This window comes from Acinonyx jubatus, chromosome D4 (assembly GCF_027475565.1).
Source record: "Acinonyx jubatus isolate Ajub_Pintada_27869175 chromosome D4, VMU_Ajub_asm_v1.0, whole genome shotgun sequence".
In the NCBI taxonomy this organism is placed as follows: Eukaryota; Metazoa; Chordata; class Mammalia; order Carnivora; family Felidae; genus Acinonyx; species Acinonyx jubatus.
In genome coordinates, this window is record NC_069391.1 from 76,963,668 (window position 1) to 76,976,778 (window position 13,111).

The 13,111-nt window shown below is 37.9% G+C and overlaps 1 long non-coding RNA gene across 1 annotated transcript in view; it reads left to right on the forward strand.

Moving 5' to 3' along the window:
- Positions 1–12,375: 12,375 nt before the first annotated feature.
- The window catches only part of LOC128312236 (uncharacterized), a 34,375-nt gene continuing 33,639 nt past the window's right edge, over positions 12,376–13,111 (forward strand). The window contains exon 1 of the long non-coding RNA XR_008291259.1: positions 12,376–12,508. This is a non-coding gene — a long non-coding RNA (uncharacterized LOC128312236). The remainder of the gene's footprint in view (positions 12,509–13,111) is intronic.

A 13,111-nucleotide genomic window follows, 5' to 3' on the forward strand; every position in this document is an offset into this window, starting at 1 on the left:
TCATAGAGGACAACCTGAAAAAGAAAACATTGTTCATTCCTATGTTTATGTTATCTAGGAAATAGAGGGGAAAAAAAAAAAACTTGTATCCTTAGGAGAATGCCACATTCTTGATATGAAAATCAGTAGAATTTTCTCCTGAGTCCTAGATTAGTTGCTAATACTATTGGAGGTAAGTAACAACAACAAAAAATCCCAGCAATTGTGACTTCATAATGAAGATGTTTGATGACCTCACTTAATAAGAAATCTGGAGGTAAGCAGGGCACCTGGGTGGCACAGTCGGTTAAGTGTCAACTTTGGCTCAGGTCATGATCTCGCAGTTCATGAGTTCGAGTCCCAAATCGGGCTCTGTGGTGACAGCTCAGAGCCTGGAGCCTACTTCAGATTCTGTGTCTCCCTTTCTCTGTCCCTCCCTTGTGCACACTCTGTCTCTGTCTCTCTCTAAAAAATAAATAAACATTAAAAAAATTTTTTTTAGTTAAAAAAATTTTTTTAAAGAAATCTGGAGGTAAGCATCTTATTTTTTATTTAGTGGTCCTTCAATATCATTAAGAAAACAGGTTCTTGTCATCCTTTGCTGCCCCATCCTCATTACATGGTCTTTGATCTTTTAGCTTGTCTTAATGCCACGATGTCAGTGTTCCAAGCACAAAAAGTAGGAAGCAGGGACAGAAATGTAGGGCTAGGAAGAATTTTCCTCTCATGTTTCTCAGTTTTTATGGGGACAGGGGAAATTTCCTAAACCTCCCATCCTACCCTACCCCGACCTCTGTTTATGTCACATTGGCCAGAACTGGGTCATCGTGGCCACCGGAACATGCAAGAGAGACTGGAGTTATAAGCATCTACCTTTTTTGAACCTGGGAGCCTGGCATAGAGAAGGGGGCAGATAGATGGATGGAGAGGCAGCTAGCAGTGTTTTTATAAGTTCTCACAAAGAGAATACTGTGATATAGTGAATAATACCCTGAGAAATATGTTATACTATGTAGATGACATATTCTGCATGGCTATACCTTAAGTGCCCTCCATATATGCTGACTGCATTATATTACCATATGACACAATGGGAATAATTCACCACAGTGAGGACAGAGAGGGTACAAATGGGTGCAGCCTCGCTATGTATGCACCTAATCTGACTTGCATATTTTACAATATGGGAGACAGTGTTTAGACTGAGTGTTCTGAAAACCTGTTCTTGAATTTTATTCCTTTTATCCAGATTTTCAAGGCTAATGTACATAGCACTGAGCTTGAGATGATGCTCCCTGACAAATGTCTGAGCATGGCTATTCAATTTTTCCAGTTGTATATAGCCCCAGGTGTAAGTTAGGGGCGTGGCTGCCTGTCTTTGGGGGAAAGCTAAGAAACCTAATGTGAATATATGCTTGCTATCTCTGCTTGGAAGTAATCTTGCCAGGGGGCCAGAATTGTCCTCAAAAATAGTTTTGAATTGGCTTCTGTGCCTGCACAAATGGGCAATAAAGTCCCCCAAGATATACTCTATACTGTATTGCAGGAATCGTTATACCTGAAGAATTTTAGGGCAGGTGAAATCAGATGCTTGCCTGGACAAAAGTAAAATATCCATAAAATCCCTGTAAAATGCTAACCTTCCAGTAGTGCAATTTCCTGGTGTACCTTCTAAGATAAACTGTTAGTGAGTAAGCACCAAAATAACTAAATGAGGTAATTCATTGTATGGGTTGTTATTTATATACCAATTAAAAGAAATAGAATGGCTTCCAAAAATAACTACTTTAGTATTAGAATAATTTTTCTGTGCTTCTCTTTGGCAATAACCAGCAGATAGAATTGGTGATTAGTCCATTACTAAAATGAAATAATAAAACTATACTGTCTTTATACAACAGAATCTTTGCCTTTTTCTTCTTAAAAGCAAAATGAGCTAACATTTATTGAGTAGTTTACCTACTTAAATCTCTCAATACCAATGATGTAGATGCTACCTTCAAAATGTTAAGTGACTTAGAAAAGTTAAGTGATTTGTCCAAGTCATACAGTTTTTTTTTAATGTTTATTTATTTATTTTGAGAGAGAGCATGAGCAGGAGAGGGGCAGAGACAGACAGAGAGAGAGAGAGAGAGAGAGAGAGAGAGAGAGAGAGAATCCCAAGCAGGCTCTGCACTAAAAACCCCGAGGTGGGGCTCCATCCCATGAACCACGAGACCATGACCTGAGCTGAAATCAAGAGTCAGATGCTTAACTGACTGAGTCACCCAGGCATGCCCCAAGTCATACAATTTTAAATGGTGAATCAAGGATAACAGGGAGGCTTGAATCTACTGAGTCCAAAAAGTAGGCTAGGTTAATTTGGAAACAAGAAAGAGAACTCCCCACAATTTCAGTTTGGCATAGACCCCATGATCTTTGAACTCAAGATCATACGGCGAAGGAGGTCTGAAGTTTCTGTTTTCCTCAAGTGGTGTCCACTTCATGAGAGAAAGCCTAGCAATGTCGTGAGGTGAAGCTTTCAGAAGATTTTTCACAATCTAGCTCCATCTGTTCCATAGCAAATGAAAATCCCACTTACATTTCAGCATTTGGTTGTTGTAGCATTGTTATTTTTCACCTTTTTCTCTACTTTCCTATGTATGTTAGTGATAAGCTGGATGACACTATGTCAGGCATGACTAATCGGATATAATGTTAAAATGGAACTCTTGTTTTACGGATTTTTAAAGTGTACTGACTTTTAATTATTTACTTTGTCTTGTATTTTTAAATTCTTAGCTGTGTCTTCCAAGGCTATAACTCTAGCTTCATGCCTCATTCTAACATTCAGAACCCCCCCGCTACCCCCCCCCCCCACATACTTCACAGATGGCATGGGAAGAGTGCGCGCATGCACACACAAAGCTCATACGCCAAACATACCACACAGTCACACACATTCACACGCATCTGCTTTCTTTCCTACCTAGCAGCAGTCACATGCAGCTGAGCAGAAATACAGGAGCACAGAAAAAATGGTACAATGTACTCCTGGACGGGTAGCCTTTTAAAGTCAAATAATGTAAGTAAGGGAGGAACATGGAAAGTCAAACTGGCAGGGTTTATGGAGACCTTAATTTTTTCAAGCCATTCATCAATTCAGGGTATCAGTGACACAGACCTGTCTGAGTTCATTAATCACTCTGTTGGCCACACCATGGGTCATGCAATTCAAGGGACAGTGGTGTTTACGGTTAGAACAACCTGGTGTGGAGCACATTTTGCCCCATAGCATCTTAAGTGTCACTGAGTATCTACCCTACACCACCCAAATAAAGGCTTTCATTTGTCTCTATACATGAAAGATTTGTTTTTGTTCAAAGTGGATGGTAACTAGTAACGTGCACAACAAGGAACATTTGTGACAGCACATCATGAACTTAGGCTGAGTAAGAATAGAGTGAGAATAGAACCCAGGATACAATGAATTGGAAAGGATTCAATTATAAAAGGCACATCTCAGATTTATAATAGGGAGAAAAAAATATATATATATATGATGGAATAGAATATATAGGTAATTTGAAAGCCTGAGGATAAGGGCAGGGTCTCTTTATTCTCTCCATTTAGTAGTTTCGTCCCATAAGACAATCTCATATCTCTGAAACAAAGTAGTCTTTTTCCCTTATCTTTAAAGATTAACCTGTAGGGGCACCAGGATGGTTTAATCCGTTAAACATCTGACTTTTGGTTTCAGCTCAGGTCATGACCTCATGGTTCGTGAGTTTGAGCCCTGCAGTGGGCTCTGTGCTGATGGCACGGAGCCTGCTTGGGATTCTCTCTCTCCTTCTCTGTCTGCCCCTCCCCCTGCTTGCGCACGCACTCTCTCTCTCTCTTTCTGAAAATAAATAAACTTAAAAAAAATAAAAGATTTACCTTTATATTCCACAGGATTTACTGAATGAGTTCTCACTTTGTTGATGAAAGCTGTCCATCCAATAATCAAGCACAGGAGTGATAGTTATGGAACAACATTACAATGGAATCCTATCCATCCAGTTTAGAATACCACACGACGCTTCTTATATGATAAAAGTGATTTGGAAAACTCTTACTGAAAATGAGAATAACAATTTTTCCCAATAATTTTCCATTTAAAATTATTTTATTTCATCCTCAGGGTATGTGTGTTGAGAGAATGTTAAAATAATGCAAAGTCAGCACAAAGTGCTGCAGCAGCAACAACAATAATATAATAATAATAATAGGAGGGGGAGGAAGAGGAGGAGGAGGAGGAGGAGGAGGAGGAGGAGGAGGAGGAGAAAGAAACTAAGTCCATTGTCCAAAAGTTGTTTTTTGGTCTCCTGGCAAATCTATCAAAAATATATCATTCTTTCTCTTATGTTCTTAAAGGAACATATGTATATACCCATAATGCCAGATAGAAATTCTAAAACTGTAGTTTAAAATGGTGGGTATGAGCACGGGGTTGAAATAAGATTTAATTCTGCCTAGCAGACAGGGTGGCAGAAAGTGTTTTGTAGAGAAGGTTAAATTTAAACTGTATCTTAGAAAATGGTCAGAATTGGGACTTCTATATAATGATGGTGAACTAGGTAATTTGAACTAAACTTTCTCTTTAAAAATATATCATTTAATTTCAGTATACTTAACATACAGCGCTATATTGGTTTCAGGTGTACAATACAGTGATTCAACAATTTTATACATTATTCAGTGCTTGTCATGATAAGTGCACTCCTTAATCCCCATCACCTATTTCACCCATCCCTCCACTCCCTTCCCCTGGGGTAACCTACAAATTGTTCTCTGTAATTAAAGAGTCTGTTTGCTGCTTCCATATCTTGACTTTGTAAATAATTCTGCAATAAACATAGGGGTGCATGTATCCCTTTGAATTAGTCCTTTCATATCTTTTGGGTAAATACTCAGTAGTGTGATTACTGGATCACAGGGTAGTTCTATTTTTAACTATTTGAGGAACCTCCATACTGTTTTTCAGAGTGGTTGCACCACTATGCATTTCTACCAACAGTGTAAGAGGGTTCCTTTGCCTCCACGTCCTCGCCAACACTTGTTTCTTGTGTGTGTGCGTGTGTGTGTGTTCAAGTTTATTTATTTTGAGAGAGAGAGAGAGAGAACACACAAGAGGAGCAGAAAGAGAGGAAGAGAGAATCCCAAGCATGGATTTCAAATCACGAACCATAAGATCATGACTTGGACGTTTAACCAACTGAACCGCCCAGGCACCCCTCTTGTGTTTTTGATATTAGCCGTTCTGACAGGTGTGAGGTGATTATCTCATCGTAGTCTTGATTTGCATTTCCCTGATGATAAGTGATGTTGAGCATTTTTTCATGCATCTGTTGGCCATCTGACGTCTTCTTTGGAGAAATATCTGTTTATGTCCTCTGCTCGTTTTTAATTGGGTTATTTGTATTTTTTGGTGTTGAGATCTATAAGTTCTTTATATAATTTGAATACTAAACCTTTTTGGGATATGTCATTTGCAAATATCTTCTCTCATTTTGTAACTTCTCTCTTAGTTTTGTTGATTGTATCCTTTGCTGTGCAGGAGCTTTTTATTTTGATGCAGTCCCAAAAGTTTATTTTTGTTTTTATTTCCCTTGCCTCAAGAGACATATCTAGAAAAATGTCACTCTGGCCAATGTCAGAGAAACTATTGCTTGTGCTCTCTTCGAGGATTCTTTAAAAATTTTTTTTTTAAGTTTATTTATTCTTGAGAGATAGAGAGAGACAGAGCACAAGCAGGGGATGGGGAGAGAAGGGGGGAGACACAGAATCCGAAGCAGGCTCCAGGCTCCGAGTTGTCAGCACAGAGCCCGATGCGGGGCTTGAACTCACGAACGGTGAGATCATGACCTGAGCCGAAGCTGGACGCTCAACTGACTGAGCCACCCAGGTGCCCCTCTTCTAGGATTTTTATTGCTTCAGGTCTCACATTTAGGTCTTTAACCTTTTTTGAGTTTATTTTTGTGTATGATATAAGAAAGTGGTCCAGTTTCATTCTTTTTGCTATCCAGTTTTTCCAACCCTATTTGTTGAACAGACTGTCTTTTCTTATTGCATATATTTGCCTCTTTTGTCGAAAAGTAATTGACTATATAATCATGAGCTTGTTTCTGGGCTTTCTATTCTGTTCCACTGATGTATGTCTATTTCTGTGCCAGTACGACACTGTTTTGATTTTTACAGCTTTGTAGTACAACTTGAAATGTGGGATTCTGATACCTCCAGCTTTGTTTTTCTTTTTCAAGAGAAAAACTATTGGCTATTCAGGGTCTTTTGTGGTCCCATGCAAATTTTAGTATTATTTGTTCTAGTTCTGTGAAAACTGTTGTTGGTATTTTGATAGAGATTGCATTAAATCTATAGATTGTTTGGGTAGTATGGACACTTGAACAATATTTGTTCTGAGCTAAGCTTTATCGTAAGGATAACTTAAAACTCTACTCAAAATCTTAAAAAAAAAAAACTTAAATAAATCAAAGTATTGAAACAAAAACAAACAGGGGCACCTGGGTGGCTCAGTTGGTTAGGCATCCGACTTAAGCTCAGGTCATGATCTCACGGTTTGTGGGTTCGAGCCCCACATTTGGCTGTGTGCTGACAGCTCAGAGCCTGGAGCCTCCTTCAGATTCTGTGTCTCCCTCTCTCTCTGTCCCTCTCCCACTCACACTGTCTCTGTCTCTCTCAAAAATAAACACTCAAAAAATTTAAAAATAAGAATAAAACAAAAACAAACAAACAAAAAACTATGAAGCCTTATCAAGTAGGATCCAGGGGAGGATAAAGATGCAGGGAAGTAGTCATGGCATTTGAGTTTGCTTTCCATTTGGGGTACTTGTCAGTTCCAGAAGGCACAGCTGAGGGGATGAGGGACTGTGCACCATTTTTGACAATCTTCAGGCTTTTGGGGCCAAGGGTCAGGAAAACTCCTTCTCTTAGGGTAGAAACCTCAAAGGGCTGCACCCCAGGAGTAAAGGTAAAACAGTATGCTGCTTCTAAACTTGTATGAAGATGATCCTACAGTGTTAATGCCCCCGAAGGACCTGGCAGATGCAGAGAGAACTCCTCTCTGGAGAAATAACATCATCCCAGTTCTCAAACTATTTTTATAAAAAATGTATAAATAAAATATGCAGTCCAAAATTAAAAAAATAATCAGGCATTCAGGAAGAAAAAAATAGCATGCTCAAAACCCATAATAGATAACAGATGAAAGAAATGGCCTTCAGAAGTATCAGACACAGACTGATTGATTTATGGAACATTCACAGCAACTTTATTCTCCAAAGCCCCCAACTGCAACATATCTATACAATATACTGATAAGCAATTTGTGGCATATCTATACAAAGAAATACCATTCAGCGATACAAAGGACTGCACTACTGATTCACCTAAGCCTATGATTGAATTCAGTGATGTGCTGACAATTGATTCTTTGGGATAGGAGAAGTCTTCATTTGTCACGTTTGCCAGTCTCCATGTTTTAACTATTCCCACTTCGATATCCTCTTTTCAACTTGCAGTCACCGAAAGCAGAGTTCAGAAGACATGCCCACAACTGATTCTCATCCCCTGGTTTGAGCTGGCTCCCGTGAACCACCAGATAAATGTTACAGGCATTATGCCGAGCCAACAAAAGGCCATGTACAAAAGGGTGCACACTATATGATTTCATTTTGATGAAGTTCCAGAACAACAGTCTAAAATGAAAAAAATAGGGGCGCCTGGGTGGCTCAGTCGGTTGGGCGTCCAACTTCGGCTCAGGGCATGATCTCGCGGTCCGTGAGTTCGAGCCCCGCGTCAGGCTCTGTGCTAACAGCTCAGAGCCTGGAGCCTGTTTCAGATTCTGTGTCTCCCTCGCTCTCTGACCTTCCCCCATTCAGGCTCTGTCTCTCTGTGTCTCAAAAATGAATAAACGTTAAAAAAATTTTTTTAAAAATAAAATGAAAAAAATAGAAAAGTGGTCGCATTTGGGGAGCTGGAATGGGGTATTTCCTGGGAAGGGTCATGAAGGGATTTTCTGGGGAGACAGAAGCGATCTTTTGTGGTAAAGGTCTGTATTACCCAGGTGTAACTATTTTAGACACGGATTTTAAAAATAACCACTCTTCCCGAGTTGAAGGAGATAAAGATTCAGAAATTTAACAGACAACAAAAGGAAATTCTTGAATGGAAAAAAATTTATGACCAAAATTATGAACTCAATGAGTACAGTTATTAGCAAATCAGATACAATTGAAAAGAAGAAAAAATTAGTAATCTGAAATATAGGTCACAAGAAAATATCTAGACTGAAGCAATGAGACCACAAGGATGGAAAATACAAAATATAAGCTGATACAGAAGGAAGGTACTACATATATTATTTAGAGCCCAAGAAAAGGACATAAAGAGAACGGGTCAGATACATTTTTGGGAGAACAATAGTGGCCAAGAATTTTCCCAAACTTACAATAGATATTCAAGAAACTATTAAACCCCAAGGTGGGGAGAAAATTGTCAATTAGGCTTATAATAAAATTGCTCAAAGTCAAAGATGAAGGAAAAAAATCTTAAGAGCAACCAGAAAAGAGAGAAAGATTGCCTTCAAATAAGTGATTCTTATATGGCAGCTGACTTGTTCACAGAAAGAATGGAAGCCAAAAGAAAACTGAATGAAGCCTACAGTATTAAAAGAAAATTATTTCCAATATATAGTTATATAGTCAGTACAAGTATTCTTCAACAATGAAGCTGAAATAGAGACATCTCAAATATTTTATTTGTTGCAGTATATTAAAGTTTTTGTCATCTACAGTGTTACAGTGAAGGAAATACTAGAGTGTATTTTAGGAAGAAGTAAAATTATTCCAGAAGGAAATGAAAAGGTGTTGGTAGAAATGAAGAGGAAAGAAAATTGTACACTCATGGGCTAACCTAAAAAAAATTTTTTTTAAATGTTTATTTTTGAGAGGGACACAGACAGTGTAAGCAGGGGAGGGGCAGAGAAAGAGGGGGACAGAGAATCTGAAGCAGGCTCCAGGCTCTGAGCCGTCAGCACAGAGCCCGACATGGGGCTCAAACCCATGAACCATGAAATCTTGACCTGAGCTGAAGTTGGACACTCAACCGACTGAGCCACCCAGGCACCCCTCTCATCGGCTAATCTAAATGAATAACATAATGTAATAATACTAACATTACTATTACATTTATTATTATAGCTTATGTATTATAATATACAATAGGACTATATAGTATATAAATATATACTTATATAATATATACTTGATACACAATCAATATATATAATTAACATAGAATTAATATTATATATTATGTATATACGTAAAGTACGTAAAAATAATGGCATTTCATTTCTAAAAAGTATTAATGGAGTCAAAAGTGTCTGCATTGCCTAGATAAAGGTCAAATGACCAGCTATTAGACTTGAGTAAGTTAAGAATTCGACAAAATATAATTGAATGTAATGCTCTAACGAAAGGACCAATGAAATCATACCAGACATTAAAAAAATTACCCTATGCTGTTCAAAAAAGGAAAGATGTATGTGATATATAGGGTTTAGACAGTTGGAGAGGATAAGGGTAGGAAAAAGGATGCCTGAGCACTTATCAGGTAAGCGAGGATGGCAGGTATATTTATGTAGCATTGTCTAAAAACTACACTTCATGCAGGAACAAGAGCAAGGGAAGAACCTTTTGTTGGCAACAGTGTCTTTAGCGTGTGGGTTACAGAATGGAAGAGGACAGAAAACACTAACATATTATGAAATATTGCCCCTGATAGATTTATGACTAAGACCAAAAACCTGAAAGGCTTCCTATGATGAAATGTGCATTTCACATGTCTTAATTGATAAAATAACAACAAATTCCACAGGGCCAGTCCAGATCTGAGGATCAGTGATACCTGTGTCTTTCTTAGTGCCTGTACTAGGGAAAGCACACATATGTGCCACTCAGACATCATTACGTTCTCCTGAATATAAGGAAAATAAACTGTTTACTATTATAATCAGTGTATTTTGTAATGATCCCATTCGGTCAAAATTCGTTGAATTGAGAGTAAGTAATATTGTAAGTTAAATAGTAGTTCAAGCGTGTAATTTATAGCCAATTAGAAACACAAAATCTGTCATGAGCAAAAATTAATGGACTTCACCTTTTGTTTATGTGAAGAATAATTTTTTAAAACTTTATTATCCATCTATATCTCTGTCCACAAGCCTGAGCTATTTTAATAACTCGTACAAGGTATTTATTACATGTAGCAATTTTATGAACTGTTTTTTAACCACAAAGGCTATAATGGCATACTCTAGTCTTTTCCTTTTTACACATTTCTTTTAAAAAAGTTTCTCTCCTTGGTTAAAATTTTAATTTAACCAGTATTGCATGCTCTTCTTATATGGTTAAGTTCATATCCATGAAGCATTTTAACTCCTGGAGTGAATACTATTAGCTGATGCAGTACATTTACTTAATGAGACAATGATACAGTTAATTATCTGTAAGAAACTCAGAACAAATATAGCAAGACCCTCCATTTTAAGTAAAGCCACTAATACATATTTATATTAATCTCTGCAGTGTGACTAACACTGGAAATTCACTGTAGTTATGAAGAAAAACAGTTCAGAGGCCTCTGCCAGGTAGGTTTTACTTTTCTGATCAATTGTTGATGGGTTTTTAATCCAGGAATCATGTGGTAGGAAGGGATAAGTACAAGAGGAAAGCTGATTTCTCCCCTAGAGGGGCTGGCAATTCTTGGCTGGGGGTGGGGAGAAGGAAGCCTGTAAGTGAAAACATTCAATATCGAATTTGAAAACAATAAATTGAAGTGAAGAACTCATTTTAAGGAGAAGACGAGTTGTTTTGGTTCTATGTATTTAGAAAGTTAGTATAAATTTAAGCCGTGCCCAGTGTACGTTGGAGAAAATCTATGATAAAGATATTTTTCAGTATGTGGGAGCAAAGTAACAAACTGAAAAACTCATCTGGCTTCAGAGGTATTACTGAAATCCATAATGGGTCAGTTATTGTGGTGGCAATTATGAATTTCTCAGTGGCCTAAAGATCTTAGAAATCTTTCGGAATTACCTAAAGAAGCAGAAGGGCTCCAGGGAGAGCTGCAAAGCTTCCTGCACCTGCTGATCCAAAATGTACCAAAAAAACACGGCCTCAAAGCTTTGAGTGGAGCGGAAGTCTCAGAAGAGCACTTTTAACTTCCGCAACGATGGGAATTTACAGAGAAAAAGGGGAAATGACATCAGGCTGGAGATTCACTGATTCTGGCGACTGCTGGACAGCACTCTCAGCACACTCGCTGATGTTCTCAATCTGGGAATTGTTGGAGAAAAGACACTTAATCAAATCACTTTCGACTTCTGAAGTGGAGACATGTGAAAGGAGAAGAGGTTAATTATTTAGCCAAATTCAGCCATGAACTCATCAGTAACTTCTGGGAAGAAGCCCACATCTTTATTCTAACATCTTTTGACCCATCCAGCTAGTCTGTTTTACATTTTATGATGATATTAAGGATTTGAATGAATGGTTATTGCCACATTATATGGGTATAAAATTAAGGGCAAAGAAAATGGAAAATATACATCTTTTCAGGGTCAAGGCCTGATGAATTTTCTCTTTGCCCTTGAACTGGCATTTGTGATCTAAAATTCTCTTTGCTCATGAGGTGTTCCACTTTGCTGACAGTCCCCGCCTGCTGGAACTTTTACTCCTGCAAACATTACTAACTTGTAAGTGGCTTACACTTTTGCTCGTAATTTTAGCAAATATAAATAGATGACTCAGTCTTTTAACAAAGCACATTTAAGTGTCCTATGGAACAACATCCTGTCTTTACGTCATCTCTTACCACGGCACCCTTTGTGGAGGAGGTCAGGAAGAGAAGGTTAACACACATCCCAGTGAATCCCACGTGATTGTCCAACAGAGAAATGCAAATGGATTCCTATAATGTATTTGCCTGTATCCATGGTAAATTTCTAGATGGCCATTCTTAAGTTTTGCTTGGGCTGCAGCAGGAAACAGGGATTCATAGGATTTTGGGGGGTGAGGGGACGCGGAGGGGTGAGAAACTATAGCCCTATGTCAGTCATTAACCGAAATCTAACAGTTAAGAAGGATTCTAGCCCTTAACAACCAGGAAGCAATACCTAAACCCTCACATTTGTGAGCCAAATGTGACTCAAATCCTGGTAGGGGCAAGGCTGCTCTGTTACCTCACTAGAGAAATGGCATCATTCAGAGATCTGGTAGCTCTTGCTGAGCATCTGAGCACAGAGCCTACAGACCCTGCTGCACTCATGATCATCATCACCATCATTACTGTTGTCACCATTTCACAATCAAAGACTTAATAATTCAAAAGGTTAAATTCAAAATAAAAGTTATGAACCAAAAAGTTATTATTAATTCTAGAAAGCAGTTTCACATTGATAATGCGTTTGATTTTCACAGATAAGCAGGTGGGTATTACTATGGCTCACTTTATAGATGAGGAAATCAAGGCACAAGGCCATTAAATAATTTGCTTAAAGTCATACAGCTAATTAGTGTCAGATAGGAACCTCTTCACCATCAGACTTGAGCTCTTAATAGAAAATTTTTTCAAATAAGAAATTAACATCCTAATTTGTACTCTATGCAAAGAGAGTGAAAATATTATTAATGATTTCAGCAGAGTGTGTGATAAAAGCTGGGTAATATAAATGCTTAAGAATAAGTTTATCTTATTTGGTTATGATCTTTTGTAAGGACTTTTGGGAACAATTTATTAACTTGGCCTCAAACATGGTGGAAATTGTCAGTACAGAACCACACGCTTTTGGAGCTGCAAAACAGTGATAATAATAGTAAATAAATAATAAAGTAGAAAATAATAATAAAGATATTATTTACCAAAATTAAATAAAAGGAACATCACTGCTTAATTTTTACTTTAAAAAAATAGCTCTGAATGGGTAGCCTTCGTCTTTATCAGAATATTTTCTGTTTTAGAGGAGAAACTTGGTGGCAGGCAAAGTTCAGTTTAACGTCTATGGGTGAATGCCATGCTTAACTGCCAATAA